Source organism: Pteropus vampyrus, unplaced genomic scaffold (assembly GCF_000151845.1).
Source record: "Pteropus vampyrus isolate Shadow unplaced genomic scaffold, Pvam_2.0 Scaffold215, whole genome shotgun sequence".
Taxonomy (NCBI): domain Eukaryota; kingdom Metazoa; phylum Chordata; class Mammalia; order Chiroptera; family Pteropodidae; genus Pteropus; species Pteropus vampyrus.
This window is the reverse complement of record NW_011888996.1, coordinates 1487862-1497565: the sequence shown is the minus strand read 5'-3', so window position 1 is coordinate 1497565 and position 9704 is coordinate 1487862. Positions and strand designations below refer to the sequence as shown.

The 9704-nt window shown below is 41.7% G+C and overlaps 1 protein-coding gene, 1 long non-coding RNA gene and 1 pseudogene across 2 annotated transcripts in view; 1 reads left to right on the top strand and 2 right to left on the bottom strand.

Annotated features, from left to right (window-relative positions):
* Positions 1–9704, bottom strand: part of SDC2 (syndecan 2) — a 108181-nt gene that overhangs the window by 69406 nt on the left and 29071 nt on the right. The gene's annotated exons all lie outside the window — the stretch shown is intronic.
* LOC111747217 overlaps positions 2939–9704 on the bottom strand; it is a 9590-nt gene continuing 2824 nt past the window's right edge. The window contains exon 2 of the long non-coding RNA XR_002783443.1: positions 2939–3445. This is a non-coding gene — a long non-coding RNA (uncharacterized LOC111747217). The remainder of the gene's footprint in view (positions 3446–9704) is intronic.
* On the top strand, positions 4568–4676 carry LOC111747233 (annotated as a pseudogene).

The window sequence follows — 9704 nt, the reverse complement described above, 5'->3', positions numbered from 1 at the left end:
ACTCTTCAGGGGGAGCACACGACTGAAAAAGCACCATGCTTTCTAGATATTTGTTAGATGCTGTTTTAGGAAAGCCAAAAGCTGGGATCTTTATCCTCTTTTGTTCTACAACATTTCTGCAAAAGAATGACCAGAATTCAATGTTAATTAAGGGAAAAAAAATATTTTACCCACATCCCAGGAGGTAGGCTTTCCTTTTTCCCAAAGAAGGCCAACAAAAAACGCCTTCCATAGGCAAAGATTCGGAGGCATCTGGCAATAGTCATACACCAGAACCAGCACCCTAAGAACTCAGGTGACTACTGTTTTTATAAAAGGTGTAAGCCTGAGAGTAGGAAAGTAGGAAGCTCTTGGCTATACCTGAAGGCTCCTACTCATCCCTACTTAATGACAACCCATGGCAGCAATAATAATAATAGCTAACATTTACTGTGGGTTCACTATGTGCCAGATGTCATTCTTAAGACTTTGCATTAATTCAATTAATTCGTGCAGCATGCCTAGCAGGCAGGTACTACCATCTCTCACTGTACAGATGAAGAAATGGAGGCAGAGAGATTAAGGAACTTCAAGGTCACATAGCTGTTAATGGTAGGTGATGCTAGTCTAGAACTACATATCTTGAGGTAATGATGGAATGTCTCAATTTGATGTCACAATCTTAACACGCTATAAATTGTCCTGAACTGGCACATTGAGTTTATAGTTCTGTCGAGGAACTGAAGATGAGATGCCATGTTCCATTACGCATTTTGGGTGGCATGCACATGGACATATGTCAGGCTGACCCAAGCCATAATTACACTAGAATCAGTGAATCATCACATCATGGGGTTGAAGGAGAACTTAGAGGTTACGTGAACTGAATCATAGAACTATGCCAGATAACCACAGTTTCTTACTATTTGTAAAGGGCTTAAACACTCGACGGGTGGTAAATAAGGATGGATGGTGATGGTTCACTGTCATACTTAAATTTTCAATCTCCTTTTCCATCTTACTTTCATCTTTTGAATTTTAAAAGCAATGCAACCATCATGCTTACAAGTTTTATACATTAAGTACATTCTTAATTTATCTAAATAAAATATTTTAAAGTGGATTGGTTGTTTTTTACTTATACTGGACTGTTCTTGGTTTCATAACCTTAATTTTTTTTAAAATTTTTTCTGGCGGTCCAAAAGAAATATATCTGTAATTTACTACTTGTAATTATGTACTTCTCCATACGAAATATGGCAAAGAGCTAAACCTTTTCGGAAAACATGCCCTATGAAAGGTTTTTATGGTCCTCAATGTCCTTGAAAAAGACCATAATGAGGCTTTCTATGTAAAAGAGAGTCATATGAGACTCCCAGTTTCTGAAATGCTCAAATTCTATCTACCATAATATCACTAATTCATTGTATGACTTTGAACAAGTTACCTCTCTGGGTCTTGATGCTAAACACAGAATGTGTCTCATTTGTAAAATAAGAGGGTTGGATTAGATCATAGATCTCCAACTGGGATGCCCTGGCACAGCTGAGGCAAGATTCTGATGCCCCTTGGCCCTCAGGCAGCTGGATGAGCCCACCCACAATGGAGGCCCCGGATCTGTCACCTCCAGCAAAGAGCAGCCATGTGTTTCCCTGCAGTGAGATGTGCAAACCTTTTCAATGTGTGCCACGATGTGAACATGGCTGGGAACACTGGATTAGATGACCTCCAGCTCCATACTAGTTACATTTTGTAATTCTATAATTTTAAGTCATCATTTGCAATGCAGAGCATGATGCTTTATAATTAGGATGCTTTCAACAAATTTGTTACAATGGCTCAAACTGCAAGAAATCAGTTTCACTGTAAGAAATCAGCATTCCTGTAAAAATTAAGTAAATAATACAGTGATATTTACCAGCATTCCACCAATTGGAAATTTCTATCAGTGAATTATCCATGCTCAGAATGTCAAGGCACACTGTAAGATCCTAAAGTGTTATATAAAAGAAAGTAATCTATATTTAGCATAGTTTTAATAAAAACAATATTATAGTATATTCTAGCTTTTATAGGTAATTACTATATACTATGGTAACCTCACTATTAATCACTCTAAAATTGTGCTGAAGAATTATAATGACACTTACTCCTAATTCCCCATGTGCCCGCCACCTCCATCATTTAGACAAAACAATCACTCTTTTCAGATAACTAAAATATTTGGAGTCACTGCAAAGTACCTGTTTAAGAAGCCAGAGAAAACAGGGTTTAAACACCTTCAATATCTATAGTGTTTTATCTTCAAAGTGAAGCAAAATAAACATAGGGCAGGAAAAAAGCCCACATTTCCAATCCCCACCTCCAGAAATCGGGTTTAATCTAATAGGTTGGAAAGCTCTAGGCAACTCATTACCAGAAAGATGTAAACAAGCAGGAGGGAGCTGGAAGACCAAAAACAGTAATGACTAAGGAACTAGAAGGGCTGGCATATAAGGAACAAGTTAAAAAAAGAATCTCCTTTGCTTAGCTAAGAGGGCACAAGGGACATACATCTAACTATATACACACTGGGGATCAAGAAGAACAAAGAAAAATAGTTATTCAGTATTGCTAATGATCACAAAGAAAGAAAAAGAGGGAAGAAAGAATTTTGAGAGGAATATGGGGAGGAAAAGGGATAAGCTACCCTGAGTAAGGCGGCTTCTGACTCACTTTAAAGACTGGCCTTCTGCTCAAGTTACTGCTCACACCTTAAACCAGCCTTGAAAATAAGCGTTGAACAAACAAACCGGGGATGAAAATATTCCAGGATATTTACATAATGAGAAATGGACCCAGGTTTGGTGTTTTATTTTTGTTCGAATCTTAACACTGACAGCCACTCAGCCAACTGTTGTCATGGAGTTTTGAAACAAAATATAAGGATGGCTACAAGTGAGATTTTTTTTTTTCCAGCTGAAAAAAGCTTTATTGTTTCAATTTGGTCAAAGGCATGGGAGAGGGCTCCAGGGTGGTTAGAAGGCTGCCTAATGATTGCAGGGAGAAGCTCAGGCACAAAGCCAACACCACAGGGATACAGAGGGGCCCCTCAAAAGACTGGGCTCCAAAGGCTGCTAGTCATGCTTGAGGCCAGTCTGCGGAGGTTAGTCAGGTGATCGCCCATCTTCTTGATGAGTTTTACCTCCTCGTCTAGGAAGTGGCTCTTCAGGAAATCACAGAAATGCGGGGGTCTGGGCATGCAGAACCCAGGGCCTGCATGCAGATCCAAAAGGGCCTGGTTCGGGTTCTTCTCCATGATCATGGCGGCTTCCATGGCATCTTGAGTTTTACCCTCTACTCCTCTTGGGAAGGCTTCTGCAGGTCCTAGAGGAGGCTGTGGCCACCATGCTGGCTTTGCATCTTCAAGAGATGCTCTCAGCGCTCTGGCGTTGCTCTTCAGCCAACTCAAAGAAGTGGCCCACACCTTCCAGAGCCACATCGTCGTGGTCAAAATAGAAGAAAAGAGAGGAGTGAGTGCAGGAGGCCAGCAGATGCGGGTTAACCCGGTGGAATAATTCTGACGGATTTAAGAGCTCATGGTTGTTCTGCAATAAGGAGTTAAGCTCAAAATAACGTTGTTGGCTGGTCTCAGAGGCCAAGGATGGCTGAGAAGGTTTCGAAGGCTGTGACTGGAAAAGAGGCTGGAGAGTGGTCGGTGGCTGGAAGAAAGGGCGTCCCAGGGTCTGTTCTGTCCAAACACTTTTGAAGCAAGAGACAGCTCCAGGGGACCGCTGAGGGCACTGCCAGCATTTTTTTTTAATAACTACTCATATGCTAAACTCAACCCACTCTTAACACAGCAAATTTGAAAGATACAGAATATTATAAATAAGAAAATAAAAAATTCCCATAAGCCCATCACCAGAGATAATTACTGATAACATTTTGCTTTTCTTCCTTTCTCATATTTTAATATGGCTATTGCATATTGAGTAGGAAGGATGAGTGGTTCATTATGACATTTGAAATTATCTCCTTTTCAACCTAGCTTTTATTTGATTTTAAAACAACTCGCTGCATAAAGGTTTCACGCATTAAGTTTGAATTGTGGTAGTATTTGCACGAATCACTGGGGGAAACAAATGGCTGCTCTTGGCTAGAAGTCGTGTGGCCTCCACCCCAGGCTCTGGCCAGTTACCCTGGGTTCCACCCAGCTGTCCTGAGAGCCAGGGGGCATCAGAATCTTGACGCAGCTATGCGAGGGCATCCCAGTGGGTAGACTATAATCTAACTCAACTCTCTCATTTTACAGATGAGTACAGTAAAACCCAGAGAGGTAAAGTCGCTTGTTCAGCATCACACAGTGAATTACAATTTGAACACTTCAGAAACTGCAGTCCAGTATGACTTATCTTTTACATAGAATGCCTCATGATGGTCTTATAGGATATTAAGGGTCATAAATCCCCTTTATAAGAGATGTTTTCCCCAATGGGTTATCTCTTTGCCATATTTTATATGGAGAAGTATATGATTAAGAGTAGTTAATTAGAGCTATTCCTCTTTGGACAATCCAAGGCCAAAAGGTTATTTAAAACAACAACAAGTCTACGGCCATGCTACCCTGAACAAGCCTGATCTCGGAAGCTAAGCAGGGTTGGGCCTGGTTAGTACTTGGATGGGAGACCACCTAGGAGGACCAGGTGCTGTAGGTGTAAAAAATAAAAAAATAAAGGACTGTAAGCTGACAAAGTCCTCACAATCTGTAAGGTCAACCAAGGGTTGTGAGAAAAAAACAACAAAACTAAGATTAAAACTAGGTTTATGAAACTAAAATTAGAGATTATTTTAATTTAATAAATCACATCAGTTTTTATATAGTAATATTCCCAATATAAATAAAATCCAAACCATTTTTAAATTTATTTAAAATTTATTTTAAATTACATTTCTGTCTAGAATGAGTATCAGAGCATATCCTAATGAACACTGAATATTGTATTTTTGAAGTCTTTCCTAATATGATGACAGAACAATGAATATTTGTTTTTGGTGTGCATTTTTTTTTATCTTAGTGATCATTACTAGTCATTTGTAATTTTTCAGTAAAAGGAATAATTTTAAGTATTCAAGTTGACCAATCACTGATAGTTTCTTGCTTTCAGGCTTAAAAATATATCCTCTTTCAGAGATCAAATATGTTTTTAGTTTAGGGCTTTAAAAATATATATTTAAGTCCAATACATATAAATATTTTGGTGTATGACCCGAGGCAAGGATCTAAATAGGTTTTTTAAAAATACAACTCACAACCTCCTTTACCAGATAATCTGTACCTTTTGCCAGTGACTTATATAATTGTTATTCTATGCACTGAAAAGTTTTATGAGGTGCTATTTTGTTTGAGTGTATATTTTTATACTCACATCATCCTCTTTTATTATCATAACTTTATAATATGTTTTAATGTCCAGTAGTACAAGTGGCTGCCTCATTCCTTTTCCAAACTAAAAAAGATATATATACTGTATGTATAGAGTGGGGGTTGGGATGCTGACCCCTGCAGTCAAAAATCCGGGTATAACCTTTGACTCCTCAAAAACTTAACCACAGTTGACCCTCGGTATCTGCAGGGAATTGGTTCCAGGATCCCCCCAAAACAATATCCACGAATGTTCATATCCCTTATGTAAAATGGCTAGAACCATGCATATGGTCAGTCCTCTGCATCCACTGATTCCCAACCATGACTCCAAAATACTGTTTTCCACCAGTGGTTGGTTCAATCCACGGATCTGAAACCCAGGGATTAGGAGGCCCAAAGGTATATTTATTGTTTTAATGTCCAGTAGTACAAGTGGCTGCCTCAAAGGTATATATATATATTGAAAAAAAATGTACATATAAGTGGACCTGCGCAATTAAAACCCATGTTTTTCAAGGGTCAACCGTATATATGTGTATGCACCTACATGCTCATATACTCTTCCTGATGAACTATACAATCAGCTGAAAAATCGACTTTTTATTAAATTGATTTTTGAAGACTACATGCAAAGATCCTTTAACATCTTAGTTTTCTCTGGTTACTTAGCATGAATTATTGCACTCCTGTTCCAAACATTCAATGCCCTTTTTCAAATGTACCCTACTGATGTGTCCCAAATATGTTGATTCCCAGGTCGTTTGAGACCCAATTAAAATCAGGGGGTTTTAAAACCCAACGAATCTAACTCCATCTGGAAGATTAGAGCTCCCACTTGAATAGCCCTCAGGGCTGCCATGGAGGCCCTGGGATTTGACAGAGCAGAGGCACACAGGGTTAACGTTAGGTTTAGCATGAGGGTGAGAGTTAGGGCAAGGGTTGAAATTAGTGTTTGGTACTAGGTTAGGGTTATGATTAGAGTTAAGGTTAGGGTTAGAATTAGGTTTAGTGGAGGATTTTACTGGAGGCAAAAGGGAGCCAGTGAAGGGCATTTAGGTGGGAGAGTGCCATGATAGTATTTGTTTTAGGAGGACAGAGATAACCAGCAGAGTGGATGGCTAGTTAGTGTTAAAGCCCCCAACAGAGGCAGGGAGAATGGTTAGAAGTCTCCTGTGGTACCTGTCCAGACAAATAATGACAAGGGCCATGGCAATGAAAAACAAAGAATGATTCCAGTGGTATTTGTGATATTGCATTTTTGTCTCTATTGCTACAGAGGGTGCATTTGAACACTCCAGAGGCAGAAATAATGAGGCTCAGGAACCTGCCATAGTCTCACTCCCCACAGGTCAACAGCACACCTTCCCTCTCCCCTATGAGGGTAACACTTGCTCAACCAATATTTACTGAGCCCCTGCTATGAGTCAGGCACCATGCCAACTGCTGAAAGAAATCCTGGACGGGACAGCGTCAAAAATCAGCAGGGACAATGGAGAATGAATATGACTGACATCCAAAAGCAGAGCCAAGTATTAGGACCTAGAGTCACCCGACATCAGCAAAAGACTGTTGTATGGAGCCAGCACCTTCCCCGGGACAGCCGCCTCTCTCCTTCGGGTAAGTGGCCAGGCCCCCAGGTCCCCCTGCAGATCCAGGTGCCCTGTGAACACCCTTTCAGCCTTCCTCTAGGCACCAGACAGCAGTATCACCATCTCTGTTTTACAGATGGAACAAGTGAGGCAGAGAGTGAATCAGGTATCCTGACCACTGGTGCACAGAGGGCCAATACACAGAATCCGATTTTGGGTCCCTGGCTTGACCTTTCATCTTTTTGATGTGCCCCAAGTACTTATGAAGGCCCTTAAAATTTCTCAGAAAAGAAAAGGGAAAGGCCTTTTTCCACTTTTTTGCTGTTTAGTTCTTTCCCTGTGATGGAGGTGGGGTTTCCACAGCTCTTGGCACAATCTACGTGCTGTTAACAGGAGACCAACCCCTTGGTGCTCCTGAAGTCTAGAAGAACTTCCTCTCTCTTCCGCCACATTGAAAAGAGACTAGAGACATCTGCTCCGTCTTTTTAAACTTCAAGAAAGGGAGGGAAGAAATGTCTGCAACTGTAAAATATGTGGTCACGCCATTTATTGGTCATATGTTTTATAGCAAGAAAGAAACATTGTTATATGATAACAGGGTAGTTTTAGCAACTGCTTTAAGGAGATCAGCTCTATATATCAAGCATGCAAACTTGTAATTTTTTCTTTTGTCTACATAAGATAATTTTTGACACTTTATTTTCTACAAAACTTAAAGTTTACATTCCCTTGAAAGACTCCTATGTTTAAATCCAGAATCACGAATAATAAGTACATATTAACTGAATTCTAACTTCCTCAGACCCATAACAAAAATAAGTACAAAGTCACTCTGGGGAGGCCTACGGGGCCAAATCACTGGGAAATAACTACAAGGCAAAAGAAGCGCCTACCACTGCCTGGCAGCCACGTCCCGAAGCCATGACTGTCTCTAAAATTTGATGCTTAACAAACTTCAGGCCAAATGCTCAGATTGGACAAGCTTCACCTTCATCCTCTCTGGGACTTACTTTCTTCATCTGTGAAACAAGGTCAACGATGCCCATCCCGCAGGGTTACTGGAAGGACTAAGTCTGATAATGTGTGGAAAATGCTGTGTAAATTATAAAGAGCTATGCAAACATCCTAGACCAGAGGTCCCCAAACCCCGGGCTGTGGACCTGTACCTGTCCGTGGCCTGTTAGGAACGGGCCGACAACAAGAGGTGAGCAGCGCAAAGCTTCATTTTTATTTGCAGCCGCTCCCCAGCACTAACATCACCGCCTCGGCTCCACCTCAGATCATTGGGCATTCGATTCTCATAGGAGCACCGGTCTCTGGTACCAAAAGGTTGGGGACCGCTGTCCTAGACCCTTTCCTCTGGAGGCCTGTGACCTATGACTGCCCCCTTTAGATACTTCAGCTAGTAGTCTTATTATAATTTCATATACGGAGAAACTGAGGCCCAAGTATGGAATTTTTCCAGGGGAAAAATCCAACAAATCAAAGGAAAGCTCCCAGAAATCATTAAATACCTGGGAATCCAGTTCCAGTAAGATGTGGTCTTAGACAAGTCCTCTGACCCTTCCAAGCACCAGTTTCTCAACTGTCCTAGTTCAACAATCCTGCCTGGAGGGCAGACCAAGAGAGGAAGTTTTTGTTCCCTGAGAGCTTCCTAGAAGGCAGATTGGAGGAACTGGGCCAGTCTTCGAGCCCCAGGGCAAGAATCTTTTCCCTGGGCCCGTGTTGGGCTGCCAGTTTCAGCTCACAGAAAATGGCAGCCCAACAGGGATGGGGAGGATAGGATGGGGGCAGCCTCACCACAGTGAAAAAGGGGGCTCTGATGAGAAACTTGTCCAGTGACCTACGCCGACCAGTCCAGCGCTGTAGGAATCCAGGCCTACCAGCATAACCAAACACAGCTGGGAGGCCGGCTTTGCAGGAGTGGAAAGGGTTGCAGCAATGCCAGGGCAGGTGGCTTTCCCTGGTGAGGGACAGAAACTTCTCTAGGGTGATCAAGACAGTGCCATCTCCTGTCCTAACTGGCATCGCACACTGACCAGAAGCCTCACCTCTTCTTGCCTCCAGATTGGCCAAAGATGAGACAGAATTCTCTGGGCAAGGGAACAGGCAGCCATGAACACTTGGGAGCACTTGAGTAGAGACTGAAATCATTACTGGGATTTGCATGACGACGGGAGAGAGGGCAGGGTTTCCAATTATTTCTCTGGAACAGGCCGAAGCACAGAGTACAGTTTTATATTATTGTGACTTAATTCCTCCAGTATCCCCAAAGCTCATATGGAAATGCAGGTGACCTGTTAAATAACGGCCAAAGTCTTGTCTCACTCAAACTCTGGTTCCATAAAAAACAGTAATTGTTGGAAACTCCTCAAACCTCACATCTTTTCAAGATTGAGCAGTAAGCCACACAAAAATAAGAACCACTCACTTAAGTGCACAAATGACACTACATTAAGTCCCATTAAACAACCCAATGAAGTCTGCAGTATTTATTAGGTGTGACCACAGCAGTGCACTGACTTCCATGGGAAAGGAGGAAGAAAGGGAGGAATGATTTTTCTATAATACTCGAGCTGGCTGATAACAGGCTGGTTCATTATTCCCAGCCACCCTACAATCATTAACCGGGCGGTGCTGGGAGTAAGACGAAGAAACCCAGTTCCCGGCCCAAGGAGACTTCCTGATGCTGCCCTCAAAACAGCGACGTTTGGGAAGCCATAACTTCT